The sequence below is a fragment of the Triticum aestivum genome, chromosome 2D (genome assembly GCF_018294505.1).
Source record: "Triticum aestivum cultivar Chinese Spring chromosome 2D, IWGSC CS RefSeq v2.1, whole genome shotgun sequence".
NCBI classification, from domain to species: domain Eukaryota; kingdom Viridiplantae; phylum Streptophyta; class Magnoliopsida; order Poales; family Poaceae; genus Triticum; species Triticum aestivum.
The window spans coordinates 20,706,712-20,719,781 of NC_057799.1; the positions used below are offsets into that span (position 1 = coordinate 20,706,712).

The 13,070-nt window shown below is 45.4% G+C and overlaps 1 pseudogene; it reads right to left on the bottom strand.

Moving 5' to 3' along the window:
• Positions 1 to 784: 784 nt before the first annotated feature.
• LOC123055546 (G-type lectin S-receptor-like serine/threonine-protein kinase LECRK1) lies at positions 785 to 12,556 on the bottom strand (annotated as a pseudogene).
• Between the last annotated feature and the right edge of the window lie 514 nt (positions 12,557 to 13,070).

Here is a 13,070-nt window from a genome sequence, read left to right on the forward strand (position 1 = left end):
ACACTAAAACAGAACTGTTTTCGTGAAAACCTAATTTTAAATAATCCTAAAATTCACCAATTAATTACTACTGATAAACAAAGTCACAAAGAACCAGTAGCAAAAAGAACCATCTAAAAAGAATACTCCAAACTCAAATTATAGGCAATCTAGTGATTTGAGCAAATTCATAAAAAATCAAATTCAAACTTTCAAATCTAGTCAAACTTGATATCTACAGAAACTTCATAAAATTTCTAATCTAATGCAAAAAGAATTAAATTAAAATACTAAAAATCCTAATTGATATGAATTTTCTAAAACAGTAGAGCCGGTGTTGGCCGAAGAGGGACTCGGCCTTTTTGGCCAGCGGTTGGCCGAAAAGTCCCTCTTCGGCCAATGGTAGGCCGAAAAGTCCCTCTTCAGCCAATGGTAGGCCGAAAAGTCCCTCTTCGGCCAACTGGAGGCCAACAAGATGATACTTTCGATTTTTCTGCATTAGGGAGTATAGTTTCCGAATTTGCTATAAAAATCATCATAGTTTAAAAAAAAATCTGTATATTATGTAGATCGCCTTCAGCTGCGTGGGACAATCTCGGGTCGGGAGAGCACCACAGCGACGGAGGCGTTAGGCCTCAGTGCATGAGAAAATAAGGCCGGGAATTGTTCTGCAAGAGTGGTAGTATGGTTAGGAATCCAGAGATCCAGCCAGAAGGTTGTGGATTTACCATCGCCAGGGATAACTTTGGTGATTGAGCGGAGTAGAGGTAGACCCTGAACAATGTCCCGCCAAATCCAGGATATATTATGGAAGCGAACTGATGAATGAGAAAGGATCTGGAGGAATGGGGATTGCAACCGCTCCATCTAGCATTTGTGTCACCTTCAGCGTGTTGGGTCGCATGGTCGGGTCCTCCTGGAGGCACCATAGTGCTACTGATAGAAATCTTTCCACCTTCTTAATGTTGAAGATCGCGTCATCGTCACCCTCCACCAGCAGGTCGAGCCTCCGACACCTATAACAGTCATTTGCCCAGTAAGTCAGTATGGTCTGCTCCTCATCAACTACCTCCAAATCAACATTTCTTCTGCAGCAGACAAGCTCCAGTAGGATCACTCCAAAGCTGTAGACATCGACCTTGGCAGTGATCCCGATGTTCTTGAACCACTCAGGGGCGACATATCCTCGAGTACCTCTAATACCAGTGTTTGTCCTTGTCTGATTTCTCAAGAGAAGCTTCGCTAGGCCAAAGTCTGAAATCTTTGCAACAAGGTTGTCGTCAAGAAGAATTGTATGTGGCTTCATGTCAATGGATGATTTGTGTGCTACACTCTTCATGCAAGTAGAGCAACCCTCTTGCCACCCCAAGTGCGATATGAACCCGTGTGTTCCAATTTGACCGTACGTCGGCAAAGAGAAGCCGGTTGAGTGAGCCATTGGTCATGAACTCATAAACTAGCAGTCTTTCAGTTCCTTCACTGCAGAAACAAAGCAGCCGGACCAGATTCTTGTGGAATGTTTGTCCAATGGTTTGGACTTCCACCGTGAACTCCTTTTCAGTTTCTTCTTGCAGCTTGTCGATCTTCTTGACAACGATGTGGGTCCGGAGCTCATCTTGCAACTCACCCTTGTACACAACACCATAGGCACCACTACCATGGACCTCATTGAAACCACTGCTTGCTCTCTCCAGCTCTTTGTAAGTGAAGGTCTTCAGGGGAAACTGAGTTGTACTTGAGGTTTGGGACATCGGACCATTCTTCTTTCGGGTGATATGACAGTAAGTACCAAACACCAGAATAGAGATGAGGAGAAAGTTCACCAATATGGAACAACCAAGAAACAAGGAACTCCCAAGGATCCAATACTTTTTGTCTTGCTTCCATTTTTTGGAGGCAGTACTGAGTGCAGACTGTGAATTGTTGCTACTTGGCACCTTGAGAAACACTGTTCTCTGGACATAGTCGGCCATATTCCCATTAGACAAAGGGAGCTTCTTTTTCCAACATGTGCCTGTGCTTTCATTCTATACGGCCAAGGCACAGAAACAGTCGATCCGACACAGCCTCCCACAGTCATCCTCTGCTATGAGCTGATACTGCTCGTAATCCGATAGTGGCCAATCCACACCAGAATTTGGTCAGCTCATAGTGTGCCAATGCTGCGGCCTCATCCAAGTCACAGCTTTGCGGCTGAAAATCTTGTTTGCATCCTTTGTACTTCCTCTCCTCATCAAAGAACTTGTACTGCGGTGGGCAGGCACAACTTACTATCTGGTTCTTGGTGCCATCGAAGGTGCAGTAACTATTGAACCCACATACGCCACTGCCAACAGCTATAACTACTGCATGGCAGATATTTTGGGGAAGTAAGCTCACTGCACTCCACACCTCACCACTAAAGATGCTGGACTTTGGATTTTTTGGGTATACATATTGCCGGAAAACACCATCCGAGTCAAGTGTAGCACGGTGGTAGTAGTCTGCCATAGACCCTAGTGCACCATATGTGATGTTGATCTGAGTACCATTTGTTAGGAGGAAGTATACTCTGCTAGTTTCATTGAACACCAGTTGTGAGCCATTCCCGGCTGTCTCGGTGGACCAATAAGAACCATGCTTGAAGCCGGAGGGCTCAGCAACGAGATAGAAGGGAAGGTTTCCATCGCTTTGCACATCCAGGAGAAACCGACCATTGGAATAGTCAGTGGTGTCAAGTCGAGCACGGAGTGACTTGTTACGAGTCTGGTTAGAAGGCAGCACCTGGGTAGGCAGGATGGTGTCTGATGGCACATCAAAAGTCTGCCATTTTGTGTTGCCGTCCGCACCAGCGAGCACAGAGTTACCACTATTGCGCATGCTGGCGGAGGCCACACCGGTTACCTGGGGATTCCAGACCTCCACACTGGAGGGGTCACGAAGCGAGACTGCTCCATCTGTGGTGAGTTGGAGGATAGAGGTAGACGATACCTGCACTGCTGATGGATCTTGGTCCGTAGTCCGTTGGGGAATGTTGTAATTTAAAAAAGAAAATCCTATGCACACGCAAGATCATGGTGATGCATAGCTAGGCTGGACACGAGCCGAGCCGAGCCGAGTTAGGTCCGAGCTACGCTTTATCTTGGTTTGGAGCGGCTCGGCTTGGCTTGTGAAACCAACGAGCTGCATATGGGTGGCTCGGCTCGTTTTTTCACTGACTCGGTACAACCCGAGCGGCTCGTGACGGGACGGCAAGTGACGTGGGCAGTGTGGCGGCACAGCTTCGGGAACGCAGCGGCCGACGTTGGGGAGGACTAGGAGCAGAGAAGGACGTGGGTGGGTAGCGCGCGAGCACCAGCGTGCGTGCGTGCGCGCCGACGACCGCATGCGTAGGCGCGGCGTCCAGCGTGGTCGCGTTGTCCTGCCCCAGGTGCCCCCGCGGCATGTTGCCCAGCACCGCCGCAACGTCAGCCCCTCCTCAACTTGCTGGGAAAGAGAATGGCAGATCGATGGATGGCGTCGGGAAGAAGAAGAGATTGCAAGGAGGGAGGCTGGGGCGACCGATGTGTGCGGCGGCGGCGGCGGGGATGGTGCTGGATGGGGTGCGTGGGTGCGTGCTGCTCGTGTAGGTCAGAGAAAAGCGGTTTGCTTTGTATTGGGCTTGGCCTGCTCATGTAGCGCTGGGCTGCGGAATCTTAAAATTTGAGTGTGCGACGAAACGGGCCACCGAGCTGGACCGAGCGAAAACAGGCTCGGCTCGGTCGCTGAACGGGCCTATATTTCCAGCTCGGCTCGTCCTTTTTAGTTGTCGGGCCGAGCCCAGTCGGGCCGAGCTAGAACGAGCTTCGAGCCGAGCTAAAATACTGGCTCGTACGTCCAGTCCTATGCATAGCAATGAGAGGGGAGAGTGTGTCCACGTACCCTTGTAGACCGAAATCGGAAGCGTTAGCACAACGCGGTTGATGTACTCGTACGTCTTCACGATCCGACCGATCAAATACCGAACGCACGGCACCTCCAAGTTCAGCACACGTTCAGCCCGATGACGTCCCTCGAACTCTAATCCAGCCGAGTGTTGAGGGAGAGTTTCGTCAGCACGACGGCGTGGTGACGATGATGATGTTCTACCGACGCAGGGCTTCGCCTAAGCACCGCTACAGTATTATCGAGGTGCACTACGGTGGAGGTGGACACCGCACACGGCTAAAAGATCAAACGATCAATTGTTGTGTCTCTAGGGTGCCCCCCTGCCCCCGTATATAAAGGATCAAGGGGGGGAGGTGCGGCCTGCCAGGAGGGGCGCGCCAGGTGGAGTCCTACTCCCACTGGGAGTAGGACTCCCTCCCTTTTCCTAGTTGGATTAGGAGTGGAGGGGAAAGAGGTGGAGGAGAGGAAGGAAAGGGGGGGGGCGGCCCTGCCCTGGCCACCTCTCCTCTTCTCCACAAAGGCCCACTATGGCCCATTAAGCCCTCGGGGGGTTCCGGTAACCCCTCGGTACTCCGGTAAAATCCCGATTTCACCCGGAACACTTCCGATATCCAAATATAGGCTTCCAATATATCAATCTTCATGTCTCGACCATTTCGAGACTCCTCGTCATGTCCGTGATCACATCCGGGACTCTGAACAACCTTCGGTACATCAAAACATATAAACTCATAATATAACTGTCATCGAAACATTAAGCGTGCGGACCCTACGGGTTCGAGAACTATGTAGACATGACCGAGACACGTCTGCGGTCAATAACCAATAGCGGAGCCTGGATGCTCATATTGGCTCCCACATATTCTACGAAGATCTTTATCGGTCAGACCGCATAACAACATACGTTGTTCCCTTTGTCATCGGTATGTTACTTGCCCGAGATTCGATCGTCAGTATCTCAATACCTAGTTCAATCTCGTTACCGACAAGTCTCTTTACTCGTTCCGTAATACATCATCCCACAACTAACTCATTAGTTGCAATGCTTGCAAGGCTTAAGTGATGTGCATTATGGAGAGGGCCCAGAGATACCTCTCCGACAATCGGAGTGACAAATCCTAATCTCGAAATACGCCAACCCAACAAGTACCTTCGGAGAGACCTTTAGAGCACCTTTATAATCACCCAGTTACGTTGTGACGTTTGGTAGCACACAAAGTGTTCCTTCGGTAAACGGGAGTTGCATAATCTCATAGTCATAGGAACATGTATAAGTCATGAAGAAAGCAATAGCAACATACTAAACAATCGAGTGCTAAGCTAACGGAATGGGTCAAGTCAATCACATCATTCTCCTAATGATGTGATCCCGTTAATCAAATGAAAACTCATGTCTATGGCTAGGAAACATAACCATCTTTGATCAACGAGCTAGTCAAGTAGAGGCATACTTGTGACACTCTGTTTGTCTATGTATTCACACAAGTATTATGTTTCCGGTTAATACAATTCTAGCATGAATAATAAACATTTATCATGAAATAAGGAAATAAATAATAACTTTATTATTGCCTCTAGGGTATATTTCCTTCAGCCTGCCACTTGCACTAGAGTCAATAATCTAGATCACATCGCCATGTGATTTAACATTAATAGTTCACATCACCATGTGATTAACACCCATAGTTCACATCGTCATGTGACCAACACCCAAAGGGTTTACTAGAGTCAATAATCTAGTTCACATCGCTATGTGATTAACACCCAAAGAGTACTAAGGTGTGATCATGTTTTGCTTGTGAGAGAAGTTTAGTCAACGGGTCTGCCATATTCAGATCCGTATGTTTTTTGCAAATTTCTATGTCTACAATGCTCTGCACGGAGCTACTTTAGCTAATTGCTCCCACTTTCAATATGTATCCAGATGAAGACTTAGAGTCATCTGGATCAGTGCCAAAACTTGTATCGACGTAACCCTTTTACGACGAACCTTTTGTCACCTCCATAATCGAGAAACATATCCTTATTCCACTAAGGAGAATTTTGACCGCTGTCCAGTGATCTACTCCTAGATCACTATTGTACTCCCTTGCCAAAATCAGTGTAGGGTATACAATAGATCTGGTACATAGCATGGCATAGTTTATAGAACCTATGGCTGAGGCATAGGGAATGACTTTCATTCTCTTTCCATCTTCTGCCGTGGTCGGGCTTTGAGTCTTACTCAATTTCACACCTTGTAACACATGCAAGAACTCTTTCTTTGACTGTTCCATTTTGAACTACTTCAAAATCTTGTCAAGGTATGCACTCATTGAAAAAACTCATCAAGCGTTTTGATCTATCTCTATAGATCTTGATGCCCAATATATACACAGCTTCACCGAGGTCTTTCATTGAAAAACTCTTATTCAAGTATCCCTTTAAGCCATTCAGAAATTCTATATCATTTCCAATCAGCAATATGTCATCCACATATAATATTAGAAATGCTACAGAGCTCCCACTCACTTTCTTGTAAATACAGGCTTCTCCAAAAGTGTGTACAAAACCAAATGCTTTGATCACACTATCAAAGCGTTTATTCCAACTCCGAGAGGCTTGCACCAGTCCATAAATGGATCACTGGAGTTTGCACACTTTGTTAGCTCCCTTTGGATCGACAAAACCTTCTGGTTGCATCATATACAACTCTTCTTCCAGAAATCCATTCAGAAATGCAGTTTTGACATCCATTTGCCAAATTTCATAATCATAAAATGCGGCAATTGCTAACATGATTCGGACAGACTTAAGCATCGCTACGGGTGAGAAGGTCTCATCGTAGTCAATCCCTTGAACTTGTCGAAAACCTTTTGCAACAAGTCGAGCTTTATAGACAGTAACATTACCGTCAGCGTCAGTCTTCTTCTTGAAGATCCATTTATTCTCAATTGCTTGCTGATCATCGGGTAAGTCAATCAAAGTCCACACTTTGTTCTCATACATGGATCCCATCTCAGATTTCATGGCCTCAAGCCATTTCGCGGAATCTGGGCTCACCATCGCTTCTTCATAGTTCGTAGGTTCGTCATGGTCTAGTAGCATAACCTCCAGAACAGGATTACCGTACCACTCTGGTGCGGATCTTACTCTGGTTGACCTACGAGGTTCGGTAGTAACTTGATCTGAAGTTACATGATCATCATCATTAGCTTCCTCACTAATTGGTGTAGGAGTCACATGAACAGATTTCTGTGATGAACTACTTTCCAATAAGGGAGCAGGTACAGTTACCTCATCAAGTTCTACTTTCCTCCCACTCACTTCTTTCGAGAGAAACTCCTTCTCTAGAAAGGATCCATTCTTAGCAACGAACATCTTGCCTTCGGATCTGTGATAGAAGGTGTACCCAAGAGTAACTTTTGGGTATCCTATGAAGACGCACTTTTCCGATTTGGGTTTGAGCTTACCAGGATGAAACTTTTTCATATAAGCATCGCAACCCCAAACTTGAAGAAACGACAGCTTAGGTTTTTTTCCAAACCATAGTTCATGCAGTGTCGTCTCAACGGATTAGACGGTGCCCTATTTAATGTGAATGCAGTTGTCTCTAATGCATAACCCCAGAACGATAGTAGTAAATCGGTAAGAGACATCATAGATTGCACTATATCCAATAAAGTACGGTTATGACGTTCGGACACACCATTATGCTGTGGTGTTCCAGGTGGCACGGATTTGTGAAACTATTCCACGTTGTTTTAATTGAAGACCAAACTCGTAACTCAAATATTTGTCTCCGCGATCAGATCGTAGAAACTTTATTTTCTTGTCACCATGATTTTCCACTTCACTTTGAAATTCTTTGAACTTTCCAAATGTTTCAGACTTATGTTTCATCAAGTAGATATACCCATATCTGCTCAAATCATCTGTGAAGGTCAGAAAATAACGATACCCGCCGCGAGCCTCAACACTCATCGGATTGCATACATCAGTATGTATTATTTCCAATAAGCCAGTTGCTTGCTCCATTGTTCCGGAGAACGGAGTTTTAGTCATCTTGCCCATAAGGCATGGTTCGCAAGCATCAAGTGATTCATAATCAAGTGATTCCAAAATCCCATCAGCATGGAGTTTCTTCATGCGCTTTACACCAATATGACCTAAACGGCAGTGCCACAAATAAGTTGCACTATCATTATTAACTTTGCATCTTTTGGCTTCAATATTATGAATATGTGTATCACTACGATCGAGATGCAACAAACCATTTTCGTTGGTGTGTATGACCATAGAAGGTTTTTATTCATGTAAACAGAACAACAATTGTTCTCTAACTTAAATGAATAACTGTATTGCAATAAACATGATCAAATTATATTCATGCTCAACGCAAACACCAAATAACACTTATTTAGGTTCAATAATAATCCCGAAAGTATAGGGAGTCTGCGATGATGATCATATCAATCTTGGAACCACTTCCAACGCACATCGTCACTTCACCCTTAACTAGTCTCTGTTTATTCTGCAACTCCCGTTTCGAGTTACTAATCTTAGCAAATGAACTAGTATCAAATACTGAGGAGTTGCTATAAACACTAGTAAAGTACACATCAATAACATGTATATCAAATATACCTTTGTTCACTTTGCCATCCTTATTATCCGCCAAATACTTGGGGCAGTTCCGCTTCCAGTGACCAGTTCCTTTGCAGTAGAAGCACTCAGTCTCAGGCTTAGGTCCAGACTTGGGCTTCTCCATTTGAGCAGCAACTCGCTTGTCGTTCTTCTTGAAGTTCCCCTTCTTCCCATTGCCCTTTTCTTGAAACTAGTGGTCTTGTCAACCATCAACACTTGATGTTTTTCTTGATTTCTACCTTCATCGATTTCAGCATCACGAAGAGCTTGGGAATCATTTCCGTTATCCCTTGCATATTATAGTTCATCACGAAGTTCTAGTAACTTGGTGATAGTGACTAGAGAATTCTGTCAATCACTATCTTATCTGGAAGATTAACTCCCACTTGATTCAAGCGATTGTAGTACCCAAACAATCTGAGCACATGCTCACTGCTTGAGCTATTCTTCTCCATCTTTTAGCTATAGAACTTGTTGGAGACTTCATATCTCTCAACTCGGGTATTTGCTTGAAATATTAACTTCAACTCCTGGAACATCTCATATGGTCCATGACTTTCAAAACATCTTTGAAGTCCCGATTCTAAGCCGTTAAGCATGTGCACTAAACTATCAAGTAGTCATCATATTGAGCTTGCCAAATGTTCATAACGTCTGCATCTTCTCCTGCAATCGGTCTGTCTCCTAGCGGTGCATCAAGGACATAATTCTTCTGTGCAGCAATGAGGATAATCCTCAGATCACGGATCCAATCCGCATCATTGCTACTAACATCTTTCAACTTAGTTTTCTCTAGGAACATATAAAATATAAAACAGGGGAGCAAAACGCGAGCTATTGATCGACAAAATAGATATGCTAATACTACCAGGACTAAGTTCATGATAAATTTAAGTTCAATTAAACATATTACTTAAGAACTCCCACTTAGATAGACATCCCTCTAATCTTCTAAGTGATCACGTGATCCATATCAACTAAACCATGTCCGATCATCACGTGAGATGGAGTAGTTTCAATGGTGAACATCACTATGTTGATCATATCTACTATATGATTCACGCTCGACCTTTCGGTCTCAGTATTCCGAGGCCATATCTGTTATATGCTAGGCTCGTCAAGTTTAACCTGAGTATTCCGCGTGTGCAACTGTTTTGCACCCGTTGTATTTGAACGTAGAGCCTATCACACCCGATCATCACGTGGTGTCTCAGCACGAAGAACTTTCGCAATGGTGCATACTCAGGGAGAACACTTATACCTTGATAATTTAGTGAGAGATCATCTTATAATGCTACCATCAATCAAAGCAAGATAAGATGCATAAAAGATAAATATCACATGCAATCAATATAAGTGATATGATATGGCCATCATCATCTTGTGCTTGTGATCTCCATCTCCGAAGCACCGTCATGATCACCATCGTCACCGGCGCGACACCTTGATCTCCATCGTAGCATCGTTGTCGTCTCGCCAACTTATGCTTCTACGACTATCGCTACCGCTTAGTGATAAAGTAAAGCATTATAGGGCGTTTGCATTGCATACAATAAAGCGACAACCATATGGCTCCTGCAAGTTGCCGATAACTCGGTTACAAAACATGATCATTTCATAATAAAATATAGCATCATGCGTTGACCATATCACATCACAACATGCCCTGCAAAAACAAGTTAGACGTCCTCTACTTTGTTGTTGCAAGTTTTACGTGGCTGCTACGGGCTGAGCAAGAGTCGTTCTTACCTACGCATCGAAACCACAACGATAGTTTGTCAAGTTGGTGTTGTTTTAACCTTCGCAAGGATCGGGCGTAGCCACACTCGGTTCAACTAAACTTGGAGAAACTGACACCCGCCAGCCACCTGTGTGCAAAGCACGTCGGTAGAACCAGTCTCGCGTAAGCGTACGCGTAATGTCGGTCCGGGCCGCTTCATCCAACAATACCGCCGAACCAAAGTATGACATGCTGGTAAGAAGTATGACTTGTATCGCCCATAACTCACTTGTGTTCTACTCGTGCATATAACATCTACGCATAAAACCTGGCTCGGATGCCACTGTTGGGGAACGTAGTAATTTCAAAAAAAATTCCTATGCACACGCAAGATCATGGTGATGCATAGCAACGAGAGGGGAGAGTGTGTCCACGTACCCTCGTAGACCAAAAGCGGAAGCGTTAGCACAACGCGGTTGATGTACTCGTATGTCTTCACGATCTGACCGATCAAGTACCGAACGCACAGCACCTCCGAGTTCAGCACACGTTCAGCCCGATGACGTCCCTCGAACTCCGATCCAGCCGAGTGTTGAGGGAGAGTTTCGTCAGCACGACGGCGTGGTGACGATGATGATGTTCTACCGACGCAGGGCTTCGCCTAAGCACCGCTACAGTATTATCGAGGTGGACTATGGTGGAGGGGGGCACCGCACACGGCTAAAAGATCAAACGATCAATTGTTGTGTCTCTAGGGTGCCCCCTGCCCCCATATATAAAGGAGCAAGGGGGGAGGTGCGGCCTGCCAGGAGGGGCCCGCCAGGTGGAGTCCTACTCCCACCGGGAGTAGGACTCCCTCCCTTTTCCTAGTTGGATTAGGAGTGGAGGGGAAAGAGGTGGAGGAGAGGAAGGAGGGGGGGGGGGGCGCCGCCCTCCTCTCCTTGTCCTATTCGGACTAGGGGGGAGGGGGCGCGGCCCTACCCTGGCCGCCTCTCCTCTTCTCCACAAAGGCCCACTATGGCCCATTAAGCCCCCGGGGGGTTCCGGTAACCCCTCGGTACTCCGGTACAATCCGATTTCACCCGGAACACTTCCGATATCCAAATATAGGCTTCCAATATATCAATCTTCATGTCTCGACCATTTCGAGACTCCTCGTCATGTCCGTGATCACATCCGGGACTCCGAACAACCTTTGGTACATCAAAACATATAAACTCATAATATAACTGTCATCGAAACGTTAAGCATGCGGACCCTACGGGTTCGAGAACTATGTAGACATGACCGAGACACGTCTCCGGTCAATAACCAATAGCGGAACCTGGATGCTCATATTGGCTCCTACATATTCTACGAAGATCTTTATCGGTCAGACCGCATAACAACATACGTTGTTCCCTTTGTCATCGGTATGTTACTTGCCCGAGATTCGATCGTCGGTATCTCAATACCTAGTTCAATCTCGTTACCGGCAAGTCGCTTTACTTGTTCCATAATACATCATCCCACAACTAACTCATTAGTTGCAATGCTTGCAAGGCTTAAGTGATGTGCATTATGGAGAGGGCCCAGAAATACCTCTCCGACAATCGGAGTGACAAATCCTAATCTCGAAATACGCCAACCCAACAAGTACCTTCGGAGACACCTGTAGAGCACCGTTATAATCACCCAGTTACGTTGTGACGTTTGGTAGCACACAAAGTGTTCCTCCGGTAAACGGGAGTTGCATAATCTCATAGTCATAGGAACATGTATATGTCATGAAGAAAGCAATAGCAACATACTAAACGATCGAGTGCTAAGCTAACGGAATGGGTCAAGTCAATCACATCATTCTCCTAATGATGTGATCCCGTTAATCAAATGACAACTCTTGTCTATGGCTAGGAACATAACCATCTTTGATCAACGAGCTAGTCAAGTAGAGGCATACTAATGACACTCTGTTTGTCTATGTATTCACACAAGTATGATATTTCCGGTTAATACAATTCTAGTATGAATAATAAACATTTATCATGAAATAAGGAAATAAATAATAACTTTATTATTGCCTCTAGGGCATATTTCCTTCAGTCTTGGCATACCAAGCGACCGTCTTGTCGCTGATCTTGTTGAACCAGATGGCGAGGAGGTAGAAGGAGGCATTGCCCTCAATGGGTCGGAAGCCGAAAGCAAAGTCGCCAGATGGTGAGAGCAATGACAAGGTTGGACCCTGGGTGCCAAAGTGGATCCCAGGGTGATGTTTCTCTGAGCTTGGGTGGATGAGGGGAACAATAGTGGCAGGAACAGCACAGGCAAGAGGAGCGGAGATGCCATTGTTCCTTCTTCCTAGTGAGGATGAGCGATGCCAAACTTATGCACTTATGCTCCTTCAAATAAATGGCACTTGATGGTCTTTTTCACTTTGGAATTCCACATGCCTGACTAATCAGGTGCTTATGTGAGGTTGACACACGTATGGTGGCAAACACAATTCCAGGGGATGCATTGATATATTTTTGCCCCGTCAAAATCAGAAGTTGGTTCACCATAGGGATGTTTCGCTGTCTTTGGGACTTTTCCACGAAATTAGTGCACATCCTTTTAAGAGGTAGTCAGGCCTGACATGTGTGAGATTGTGATTGCCTTCTGATCAGAGCTGACGATTGTTTCTACAGTCCAGGGTCAAGGATAAGAAAAGGAGAGGAATAATGTTGCTTACCTTCTCCCATCCAAAACGATACTTTTGTGGCAACACAGTTTATACAGATCAAAGGTATACCTTCTCTGAACTACATTCTCTTTCAGATCAAGTGGTGCTTTTCTGATCTTGGGTGGAACACTAGTAGTA